This window comes from Neoarius graeffei, chromosome 10, assembly GCF_027579695.1.
Source record: "Neoarius graeffei isolate fNeoGra1 chromosome 10, fNeoGra1.pri, whole genome shotgun sequence".
Lineage (NCBI taxonomy): Eukaryota > Metazoa > Chordata > Actinopteri > Siluriformes > Ariidae > Neoarius > Neoarius graeffei.
The window spans coordinates 29,839,822-29,852,565 of NC_083578.1; the positions used below are offsets into that span (position 1 = coordinate 29,839,822).

Below are 12,744 nucleotides of genomic sequence, written 5' to 3' on the forward strand. Positions count from 1 at the left end.
TACAAATAGGAGTCATTCAGGATTCAGCCATGTTTTTGCTTGGCGTTAGCAAATTAGAGGTTTTTAGCTTTCTCCCGAAATGTTTTCTTTAATTTTGTCTTCCTCAGGGTAGTAAAAATCGCTTTCACTGTGAACACTGTCATTATCACTATCCATGCTGTAAAATTAATGCTATTCTCCTGAGAAATGCAAAAATAAATGTTGACAAAAATTGCTACTATGTTTGTTGTTGTGAATGAGCGAGTCACCAGAGGTCCATAACTGGGGTCCGTACCGTAGGATATGGACCCGCTCGCCAGCCAATCAGAGCACAGGATTTGGACCGCGAAAAAAACAAATAGACTATATTTACCCCAATGCATCTGAAATATACTGACTATATTTTCCCCCATGCATATTTTTAATATTGAAATATTAATAGTACATTCGTGTGAATGGTTGTTTGTCTCTGTGTCAGACCTGTGATAACCTGGCGACATGTCCAGGGTGTACCCCGCCTCTCACCCATAGTCAGCTGGGACAGACTCCAGCTTGCCTGCGACCCTGTAGAACAGGATAAGTGGCTACAGATAATGGATGGATGGATGGATGGATGGATGGATAATAGTACATTGAACATAGTATTTGATTCACTTCTAGAATTTTCAGATGCATCAAATTTACCTATCTGTGTGTTCTTTGTGTGTGACACTGTGTTTCGGTGGGTCTCAAAGGGCCGCACTGTGTATCCAAGTTACTGTGATATAATTAACTACAGGTTTTAGCAGTCATTCTCCTGAGGCAGCAGTCACTTCTTTAAATGAAACCAAAGCTACATCAGTACCAGTCCATTTCAATGAATTCTCTTTTTATTTTGTGGTTTTTTTTAATATATCTTAATTTAGTTTAAGTGAACAAAGACATTTTAAGTTCACATGTGTCTGGGACAGTGTTTTTTTTACCTACTGTAAAAACAAAGAATATCACTATAGTCACACTACTGACTGCAGCTTGTATAAATGGGCTAGCAGGGCTAAACTCTCCATGACTGATAATGACAGAAACACATCAATATGAGGGTTAATTTTTGGAATCCACATCAGATTATTCACTGATAACAAATGCTAATGTGGAATATTTTTTAAATTATTTTTGTTGAAGAGAACCACTGGCCAAAGAAAAATGATTTTCTTTTTTTTTTTTGTACTGTAAATATGTTTATTGGTTTTTCACAATTATTATCCTACAAAAATGAAAAGTACAGAACATATGCATATCACTTCAACTTACACATTCGTTTCCAGAATGTGGAACTGCATTGTTCAGCAATTATGTTGACACAGTGAGTTAACCTTTCCCATCCCACCCACCCACCCATAGGTTTATAGAATCTAAAGCACACTTGGGGAGTAAAACAAAAGTGGAAAAAAAGAAAAAAGAGGATAACAGAACAGAAAGCAAACATACACACAAAAACAAACAAACAAACAAAAAATAAATAAAATGTAAAAAAAGGAAAGGGAGTGTTCACTGCTACAGCCAATCGTGTATGAGCAGGGCCGCTGACAGCTTTGGCTGGGCCCGGGACAAAATGCTCTGAATGGGCCCCCCCTCCCGGGCCAACCCACACACACACCCACCTCTCTTATCCCAGTCTCTACTCACTCCAACCCTTAAATGACAGGTATTCAAAAACCATTCAACCGGTCAACAACCATTTCATTTTAGCATTTCAACATTTTTACAGTTTTAACATTTTAACATTTCCTTAGTCTGCAACTATTCAGGTGTGAAATGCAATGCGCCAGACTTTTGTTGTGCATGCGTGCGTACTGTCCAGTGTGAAAAGCAGAGAAGAACACACTGCTCGAGAAACGGCGGGATATGATTGCGGGCTAATGTGAATATTCTTAGCTTCAATCAGATATATGAAACACAATGTTATTAAGCCATTGTGGTTATGAAATGATTCAATGCCCTGTGCATTTGATATGGTGTTCAGTGTGACTTGCTGTCCCCTCCTTTGTAACATGAATTGTGTGCCGCGCGTGCCTTGGTTGGGGTTACTTTACGGGGCTGGAAAAAGTTGGCTGTGTCTTACCCAGTGATGGGAATAACGGCGTTAGAAATAAACGGCGTTACTAACGGCGTTACTTTTTTTAGTAACGAGTAATCTAACTAATTACTTTTTACATCGTTATAACGCCGTTCCCGTTACTTACAATAAAATACTATGCGTTACTTTATTAAAGCTGTTCTCATATGGCACGCTGCTCGTTCAGCCTTTCTTTACTCTGCTTTAGTGTGGGGCGGGGAGACACGAGACAACGGCACAGTAAGCCAATTAGAGTAGATTTGGACAACATACGTAGGTAGGCCATGCCTACTGCACTACTGCGCGCTCTTTCAATCGGAAGACACAGCGATGGCGAGCGGTCAGCCCAGCACTGCGCTTTCACATTGGAAATACAGCCATTACTTTTCATTACTTGAAATAAAAGGCAAGAGTGTTTACGTGCAATGCACATTATGTCGAGGAACAAAGCGTTTGTCCTTGTCAGTGGCCAGTAATTAGTAACATAATTTTAATAACTACAAAAATATATTACATTTGATAGATGTCTTATCTCACATTGTCCCACAAAAATATTAATATAGTGTAGATGACATTACTAATTGGTTCTGTTAAGTGTCCATTTCAGTCATTAAACACATTTAACATTCACTTTTATTATGATTACACTAACTGAATTTGATTTTTTTTTGAGGGGGAACAAAATGTAACGGAATAATTACTTTCCCTGGTAATTAGTTACTTTTATGACAAAGTAACTCCATTACTAACTCAGTAACTTTTTGGGAAAAGTAACTAGTAACTATAACTAATTACTTTTTGAAAGTAACGTGCCCAACACTGGTCTTACCTGGCTCAGCTGCCCCACTGCCTTTGCTAGTACCTGCTGCATCATCCGAATCTTTTTTAAAATATTTATGCAGTGAGCCCCTGAGTCTCTTGGTTTCTTCCTCTCTTTTTCTCTTTTCTTTTCTTTTCTTTTCTGTGCTCCTGACTTGTGTATGTTGGCAAATGGCACGCACGCTGATTGTCGAAGCGCTATGATCGAACGATGTCGTTTTTTTCCCCTTAATCAAAGAGTCAGACCAAACCATTTTTGCATTAGGGGTGGTAGGGGGTTCTTGACGCCTTTTTCAAAGACAATAAAGGCAAAAGATCTAGAAATCATTTATTGAATGCAAATATAGCACATTTCTCCCCCAAATCAACACATTTTGAAATGAAATAAAATAATCGCAACTTCATGAGAGCCCAGTTCTGCCCCCCCATTCCTGGGCCCGGGACAACATACCCATTTGTCCCCCCCTGTCGGCGGGCCTATGTATGAGTTCCACCTTATTCATTGTTAAGGGGCTCTTGTAAGGAGTCATAAAAATCGAGAAAGGGTCTCCATATTTTGAAAAAAGATTGAGAGGATCCTTTAAGTATATATTTGACTTTTTCTAACTTTAAGAAATACATAACAGCATTGATCCAGTGAGAAAAGGATGGGGGAGTTTGTTGTTTCCATTTGAAAAGGATCAAACGTCTCGCAAGGAGTGTAGTGAAGGCTATAACTACATGGTCTGTCTTACCAGCCAAAGCCTGAGATTCCTCTGGTGTTAGACCAAAGAGGGCACAGATCGGATCAGGATCTAACTGGGTTCCCAACATCTCACTAAAAGCTTTAAAAATTCTTAACCAAAAGGTGGAGAGGTTCGGACACCGCCAGAACATGTGCATTAGGTCTGCTGGCTAACCTCTACATCAGGGACATAACGGATTTACATTCGGGTAGATCTTTGCCAGCCTGGCCTTAGTAAAGTGAGCTCTATGCACCACCTTAAGTTGGATTAAGCTATGCTTAGCAGACATAGATGAAGTATGTATCCGATTTAAAATACAGTCCCATTGATCATCTCTAAGAACTACTCCGAGATCAGAATCCCAAGCCTTCCTTAAGTTTTCAGTGGAGTGTGGGTTAATGCTCTGGATGATACCATAGATCTGGGCTACCAGTCCTCTATGGTCTGACTTCAGTTCAAGAATATATTCAATATGTGATTTTATGGGTTTATCTGGAAATGAATTAAATGTCTTTTGTACGAAACTCCTAACCTGTAAATAACGGAAGAAATGGTTCTTAGGTAAGTCATAAGTTTGAGATAATTGAGAGAAAGACATAAATATGTCTTCTATGTATGAATCAGTCATTGACTTGATCCCTTTGTCAAACCACAGACTGAATGCAGGATCAGTGCAAGAGGGCATGAACATATGATTTGACTTAACAGGTGAGAGGATAGAGGGCCTCTGTAGCCCAAAATGTTTTCTAAATTGAGCCCAAATTCTTATGGATTGATTAACTATTGTATTTGAGCTCAAATTATTACTAATAAGGGGAAAGGCTGCACAAATCACTGAGCTTAAGTGGTGCTGGCATGATGAAAGCTCCAATTGCACCCAGTCTGCTTTATTTGCAATTGGATTATCTTCAAACCAGTGAATTAATTTTTGGATGTTGCATGCCCAATAATAAAAAATCAGATTTGGCAACACAAGTCCACCAGAGCGCTTCGATCCTTGGAGGTGAGTCTTGCTGATACGACTAGGTTTGTTCGCCCATATAAAAGAGACAAGTTTTATCAAGAGTTTTAAAGAAAGATTTTTTAATTAAAATTGGGATGTTTTGGAAAAGATACAAAAATGTTGGCAATACTATCATTTTAATAAGATTAACATGTCCTACTACTGACAATAGTAAAGAGGCCCAATGGTTCATATCCTGCTTACAATTATTAAAGACAGCCAGGAAGTTTTTCCTAAAGGTAGCAGGGAAAGAGCGAGCGACCTCAATTCCCAGATATTTAAGGCCATTCTGAACCCTTTTAAAGGGGAAAAGATTAGAGGGAATTTCATCTGCCTTAGAGTTTAGGGGGAGGAGTTCACTCTTTTGCAAGTTCAACTTATATCCGGATATCTTTCCAAACTGATCCAGAATATCTAGGATGCAGGGGAGTGATGAAGTTGGGTCGGAGACATATAAAAGCCAATCGTCTGCATAAAGAGACGTTTTAAGCTCTAGGCCCTCACGCTGTATACCTTTTAAAATCCTTACAAAGTCGCAGTGCTATCGCTAAGGGCTCAATGGCCAATGCAAACAAGAGAGGGGACAGAGGGGACTGAGAGGGAAGTAACCAGACTGAGTATTATTGGAGACTACAGATGCCAGGGGAGAAGAGTAAAGCAACCTGATCCAGGCTATGAACCCCTCCTTAAAGCCAAAATTTTGACGAGTGAAAAATAAATATTCCCACTCAACCCAATCAAAAGCTTTTTCAGCGTCGAGCAAAATTACTACCTCAGGGCATGTTGACCGGGCTGAGTGGACGACATTGAATAGCTTTCTCAAATTGGAGTAAGAATGCTGGCCCTGAATGAATCCCGTTTGATCAGGTGAGATAATATCAGGGACCACGTTCTCTAGGCGCTTGGCCAGCACTTTGGATAGTATTTTAAAGTCCACATTTAACAGAGAGATGGGATGATATGATGTACAAAAAAGTGGGTCTTTATCTTTCTTCGCCAATAGAGAGATTGAGGCCTGTCTCAATGTCATAGGAAGAATACCTAGAGAGAGTGCTTCATTAAACATGGTTTGGAGAATTGGTGCTAGTAGATGGGCAAACTTTTTATATGTAGGTAACACAGTCCATCTAAGAACTACAACTCCCATCAACTAACTTCCGCGTTGACCTACATCACGCCTGGGCGGGATCACCTACGTCACATCCTCCATGATCCCATAAGTAACCCGGAAACTTCCAACTCGGCCTCTTTGGTGCTGTGAATCTCATCGCAAGTGGCGCGTTCTACAGGGATAAAGAGGCCGCTCACCAGGGCATCCAAGATACAGACGTCTTTTCTCCCAAGAAAAACGATTCAGCATGGTTTTTGTTTACCCTTGGCCACGGTAGAACTACCGGTACTTAAATCATGCTATCTCTCTCTCTCGGTTGAGCTACAGCCGGTTTGTTTGTCTATTATCAGTAATGTTACAAGACTGCTGCCCAAGCAGTTTAATTAAAAGTTAGAAGCGACCGGATTCCTTCTAACTAAAGCGCTGTGCACATTGTTTGATCAGAGATTTCTCCTCCACAAACTACAAAGCGTTCGGACCAAGAAATCCTCTGCCTTCAACGGAATCGACTCACGTGCTCCTGTGGACTCCAAAAGTCTCGGAACATATCTCCATAATCTTGCACTATAAGCGAGATACTGAAGTAAGACTGGCATTTTTGGGCATAAAACTAGTCTCAGGAATTAGTTTTATTAAGTAGTGTGAATTTAAACTCAGGAACGGTTTAATTGTTTACACTGTAGACACACAGTGTGTTGAATTGATGATTGTTCTATTTTGTTTTTGATCTCTCAATTGTTTAATAGATAGGCTGTTGCATGCTTTCCTCTTTTCCTTTCTAACACTTTAATTTCATTATTACACATATTTTGACCTCATCAAGATTTCAGTGGATTTAGTAGTGTTATAAACTAGTAGGATTCTTGGGCCTTAGCTAGCAACACAAGGCTAATTCTTTTGTCTCGTTAGCAAGCAAGGCTAACCCTTTGTTTAGGCCACACACACACACACACACACACACACACACACACACACACACACACACACACACACCTTTTGTTCTTAACTCCACGAGGCAGGATTCTTGGGCCTTAGCTAGCAACACATGGCTAATGCTTTTGCCTCATTAGCAACACAGCTAATTCCTTTGTCTCCACCACGTGGGTTAGCTACCGGCTAATCCTTTGTTCTCCTCAAATCCCATGTGGTGACCCCCACACCTCAGATAACACACACACACACACACACACACACACACACACACACACACACACACACACCTCAGATAAGATTCCAATCACTCTCACACATCACTTTCACACACACACACACACACACACACACGCTCATCAAGTATATGACCATATCATATCTGTATATAATGTATTCAACTGCTATTATTCAATTTTTATCATTGTTATAATAAATTCAATTATTATAGAAACTGTGTGTTTATTTGTTGTACTGATATTTTTGAAGCCATCCAATCTCAAAAGAATTCCAAGGTGCATATGAATTATGTAATACGGTAAGTGATCATAATAATTTGGAATATACCATAATTTAGCTGTTTGGTAATTTATTATTAAGCACCAAAATTAAAGGTATTATTTAATGAGAATGATTTAATGAGACTGATTTAATGAGATTGATCACTTAATTACAAATTGCACCTACATATAGAATTTGCACGTAAACCTGTCGGTGCCAGGTGACTTATTATTTTGCATAGATTTAACAGCTGTAACAATTTCAGAGACTGAAATGTCTGCACACAATTTTGTATTTTGGTCCTCTGACATAGTAGAAATCGTTAGAATTTCAAAGAAATTGCATGGGAGATCAGAGTCACCACTGCATTCCGATGTATAAAGGTCAGAGTAGAATTGGGAAAAGGCTTTATTTATGTCATCATGGTCCGTCAATATCTCACCTGTTTGTGATTGGATCTTTGTAATCGAGCAGGCAGCTGCTGCCTGACAAGCCTGCAGAGCTAATCATCTATCTGATTTGTCTCCAAATTCATAGACATTATGCCTAGCTTTCATAATAAGGCGTGTTGCCTCATCAGTGGTTATGAGGTCGAGCTCAGTTTGCAGTTTCAAACGGTCTTTATAAAGATCCGGAGTCGGGCTTTGAGCATATTTCGAGTCGATATCTAGTAATTGTTGGGAGATTTCTTGTATTTTTGAATGTTTTTCTCTTTTAAGTGTTGAAGAGTAAGCTATATGTCAACCTTAGCTATATGTAAACCTTAGGTCCACGGATGTAAACCTTAAGAGTCTCCCATAGTGTGGCAAATGAAACCTCAGGGGAGGTATTTGTTTCTAGGAAGAATTTAATTTGGGATGAGATAAACTCTACAAATTTCTCGTCCGAAAGTAAAAGGGGATTGAGTCTCCAAATTCTGATAGGGGGAGGGCGATTTGGGAGATCCAGGTCAAATTGGAGGGCGCTGTGATCTGATATAATAATACTGGTATATGAACAAGTCTTGACCTTGGGTAGAAGCCTGTTATCAAGTAAGAAATAATCTATACAGGTGTAGGTGTGATGTACATTTGAGAAAAAGGAATAAGATCTAGCGTGAGGGAAATGAAACCTCCAAGCATCCGAAAGGCCACATTGACACATGAAATCCTTCACAACTCCTGCTGACCTAGAAAGAGTCTGAGGGTTAGTTGATGATCTGTCCAGGTGACATCCAGTACAAGATTGAAATCCCCTCCTATTATGAGGTATCCATTATCAATCTTGGGTATCGTCAGAAATAGTTTTTCAAAAAAATTACTGTCATCGCAGTTTGGTGCATACAAGTTCACTAAAATTACAGGATTGGCAAAGAGCTGACCAACAGCAATAACATATCGCCCATTAGGATCACTAATTACTTCTTGGGAATGAAAGGAAATATTTTTGTTTATTAATATGGCTGTCCCTCTCGCCTTTGCATTAAATTTGGAATGATACACTTGACCAACCCAACTTCGTTTAAGGCCAGCAACATTGGCATTACATAGGTGGGTTTCTTGTAAAAAAGCTACATCTACCTTCAGCTGCTGTAAATGAGACATAACTTTTTGTCTTTTAACCGGGTTATTGACCGCTTTAACATTCCAAGATATGAACTTGGTGGGGTTATCAGTTACCTTATTATGGTGGCTACTAGGGGTGTAACGATACACCCAACTCACGATTCGATTCGTATCGCGATTTTTGACCCACGATTCGATACGCCCACGATTTTTTTAAAATGTTTTTTTAAAGTAGTAAATTTGACTTATTAACATTTACTTACTTACATTAACTATTTAATAACAAATAATTCAGACCACTGCAGAGAATGAGTAATATGTATGCAAAAATGAACAAATGTATATCCAAAGATTGTTTTATTTCTCAAAATAATACTGTTGAGCCGGAAGCTCTGGGTTTTTTCGGTTCTGAAAAAGTAATTTTTCCAAATCGTGTAAATCCGTTAAGATTTTTTTTGGGGGGGTGGCTCTCTCACTGTCTCACTCTCATAGGGCCAATGATTTTCTGTGATCGCGGAAAACAGATGGAAATTACGGAATTTTTATAGTGAAACATTGCTCGCGTGTCAAAATGTAACTGCCACAGAAGGCTTCCGCCCAAGCAGACATGCCTTCAGTGTTGCTAGATATTGCTAACGTTTTCCACCTCAAAATATGTTCAAAACCAGCCAAAAAGCACCTAAACCTGCCCAATCTGGCAACACTGCATGCCTTTCCGGTCAAGTGATTGTGATTGGCTTGTGGCACACCTAGCCAGCCAATGAGCTGCTTGTTTACAGATTCACTCCCCGTGTCGCAACCAGAATGGCGACCGCTTAAAAGAAGTGAATGCTCTGCCAGTGGCGAGTGTGGACGTTGCGTGACTCGCAGAAGATTGTCGCAGGTCGGCGAAAAAACGACTTACTAATAGATATAAAAAAATAAAAGTAATTTAAGTAAGTTTAAAATGTAATTTAAATAAAAAGTAAAGTATTCATAAATTGAAGTTTGGAAGCGCCTCTGTTTTTGGGCTGAGGAGAAGTTTGAAAGGGTGTACCGCGATTCTGCCTTCTTGTATCGCGATACGGATCGTGGCTCTGCGTATCGCGATTTCGATTTCGATACGCATATCGTTACAGCCCTAGTGGCTACCCATACTGGTTTAAAAGAGTAAATAGGTGGTAAAGCAGGATAGTTTGATAACAGAAAGATGGTGCCCTGTCTGAAAAGTGTGCAGCAGCAGAAAACATTTGGGGGGCGGGGGGGAGGAGGAAAAAAAAACAGAAGAAAAAAGGACAAAAAAAACCAATGCTCCAATCTTGTGAACATAAATCTATAAAACCTATCTTTTGGCTTGTGCCATTACGCACTTTGTGGATTATATTACCCGCACTTCAAAGTCTGCCATTATGTAACACTTTCTTTTTTTTTAAATACAGAGGAAAAAAAAAGAAGTTGAGCATGATGAACCATTACCACACAAGTATTCAAACTGTAGTATATTCATACAGTGCCATAGTCAATACACACATCAATAAACGGCAATTCTATGTGTTAACAGCCTGAACAGGAGGAAAAACAACAATCAACATTCATAATAATGTAATAATGACGGGAGTGCATCATCAAATGTCACTGGGACATCAGACCATAACCAAAATAACTCTTTGAATAGTTTTAAACCATTTAAGTTGCTTTTAAATCTTCAAACAGTAGACAGAACAATGAAAATTAGCAGCGTGTTAAACAAAAATAAAGGCCGCCGCGTATTCTCCTAACGAATAACAGCATAACAGGATAGGTTAATCAGTCCTCCGTTACTTAACCTCTTAGTTGAATCAGCACTTTTATTCACTCACCAGTCAGCCCAACCGAGCTGGGCTAGAAGAGTGCAATGTCCTCGGAGTTGTTCTTCAGTGGCATCGTTACTTTCGCTAAGGAGTCCCACCCGGGAGCTGTCTGTCCTCCAAAAAAGCAGTGGCTTCAGCTGGGGTGCTGAACTCATGTCTGGATCCATCGGCAACCACATGAAGCCTGGCAGGGAAGCGTAGGCTAAACTGGTATCCCGCTGCTCTCAGCTGGGCCTTGACCGGAGCAAAGGCGGCTCTTTTCTTAGCCACTTCGGTGCTGTAGTCGGCATAAATGTGAATCTCTGAGCCTCTATAGGACAGGGGACCTTTCTCTCATGCTAGCTGCATGATTCGTTGCTTCATCTGGAAGTGGTGGATGCAGGCTATGAACAGGGGTGTAGTGGGCGTGGTACGTGGGGGTACGCCGTCCACCCACTTCTCCCGAGGTGACAATTCCCCTGCTGGAAATTGTGAGAGGATGCAGTGCGCGAAGCAATTCGGTCACGCATGTTTGCTGGCCGTGAATGTGTGACCTGCTATGACGCTACAATGATTATGTGTGTGCTTGAGACAGCAGCCCCTCCCCTCTCTGCTCCCTCACTGGCCCCAGTCGGCATGGCGACGGGCCTGAGCAGGAGCGCTGAGTCACACAAGATCTTGTCAGTTTTCTGCTGTTTTTTGCTCAGGAGCAGGCCTCGAACAATGACGAATAACTCGAAAAAGAAAGCAGCTATTCACAAAATTCTTTCACAGTGAGCGCTACAAGGGTCTCCTGAATACACTGATGTAATTTTTTGTCTGTAGTGTTAAAAGTGAGGACACTAGAGCGAGTTAAAAATTAGTGACTTTTCTGTCACGTTTATAATGGGTGTCAATGAGGCCTCTCGGCTGCATTCTCCTCAGTTTGAGGCTTCTCGTTCAAAAACTGTAAATCCTATTGGTTAGGTAGACACATTGTGTGAATCAGGACAAGTGTGACTACTACTTTTGAGAAAATCATGTCTGTAGAGTGAAATTTGTGGCTGAAAACACAGTTTAAGCGAGAAAGTTTGAGCTATTTTTTCAAGCTCTCTACACTCTTAACTAAACTAGCTCCACTGGTGTGTAACGCAATAGACACACATTATAAAGCCGGATTTTCTCCCGGAACCCACATGGTGTTTGAGCCGGGACTGATCCGAAAGTGTAGAACCTAGCAGAAAAGTTGAATGCCAGATCCACAGAGGAGAAGTTTTCCTACGTTTTAGAGTTTGAATCACGTCTCTAGGTGAAAGCATGCCAGAGCAGCGGATGTTTGAAAAAGTGCTTTTTTTTTTTCAATTAATTCCATAGAAATGAGTGGGGTGGAGCCAGCCCCCACCTCCGCGGTGGGGGAATGGGGCGAGGGAGATGACAGAAGGAGAGAGAGGGGAGGGGAGAAGGGGAGACGTCACGAATCGCGTACCCCCACTTTAAAAATCTCCACTACACCACTGGCTATGAAGGCTCACGGAGCGCTGTCTCGTCTCTTCTGGATGGCCAGCCTGTGTGCTCTATCCGCGGTCAGAGGGTGAGGGAAGGCGCCGGGACCGAAGATCTCTCCCAAGCAGGATTCGATGAAAGAGGTCCTTGCCTTGCCTTGGTTGGCTTCAGCTCCTTCAGGTATGCCTGTTATACGAATATTATACCTCCTGGACCTGTTCTCAATGTCATCCACTTTAAAACGCAGCTGCTCGTTTCCCTTTCTAAAATTTTCAACTGCCGATTCCAATGTAGTTAACCTCCCATGGAAATCGTTCATTGAAGTTTCAATGGCCTGGATTGTCTGGTCTTGTTTGGTGATGGCGGCATGGTTGGCTGAAATTTGTGCAGTCAAGCTTGTAATAATCCACTCCTCCATACCAGCGAGTAGTTCCTGGATATCAGTCAGAGAGGCCATTGGCGGATTGTTGTTGCAGCCGTATGCAGGGTCATTGCTAGCTAGTAGCCCAGAAGCTAAGTCGGCATCTTGTCTGCTCTCGTTCTCGTTTTCGGCTTTTTTACCTTTGGACGTCTTGACCATGTTTCACTGAATATCATGGACATAAACTTAGAAGTCAACTTTAGAAGCGGGTTCACCACGCTCTAAGTAGGCAAATAATGCAGCATATCAAATAAATGTCGAATTGGGACAGAGCTCTTCCGATCTGCTGCCTACTCCATTGCTCGTCAAACCGGAAGTCAGAAAAA

The 12,744-nt window shown here is 41.0% G+C and overlaps 1 protein-coding gene across 1 annotated transcript in view; it reads right to left on the reverse strand.

Annotated features, from left to right (window-relative positions):
- bsna (bassoon presynaptic cytomatrix protein a) overlaps positions 1–12,744 on the reverse strand; it is a 293,110-nt gene that overhangs the window by 209,972 nt on the left and 70,394 nt on the right. The gene's annotated exons all lie outside the window — the stretch shown is intronic.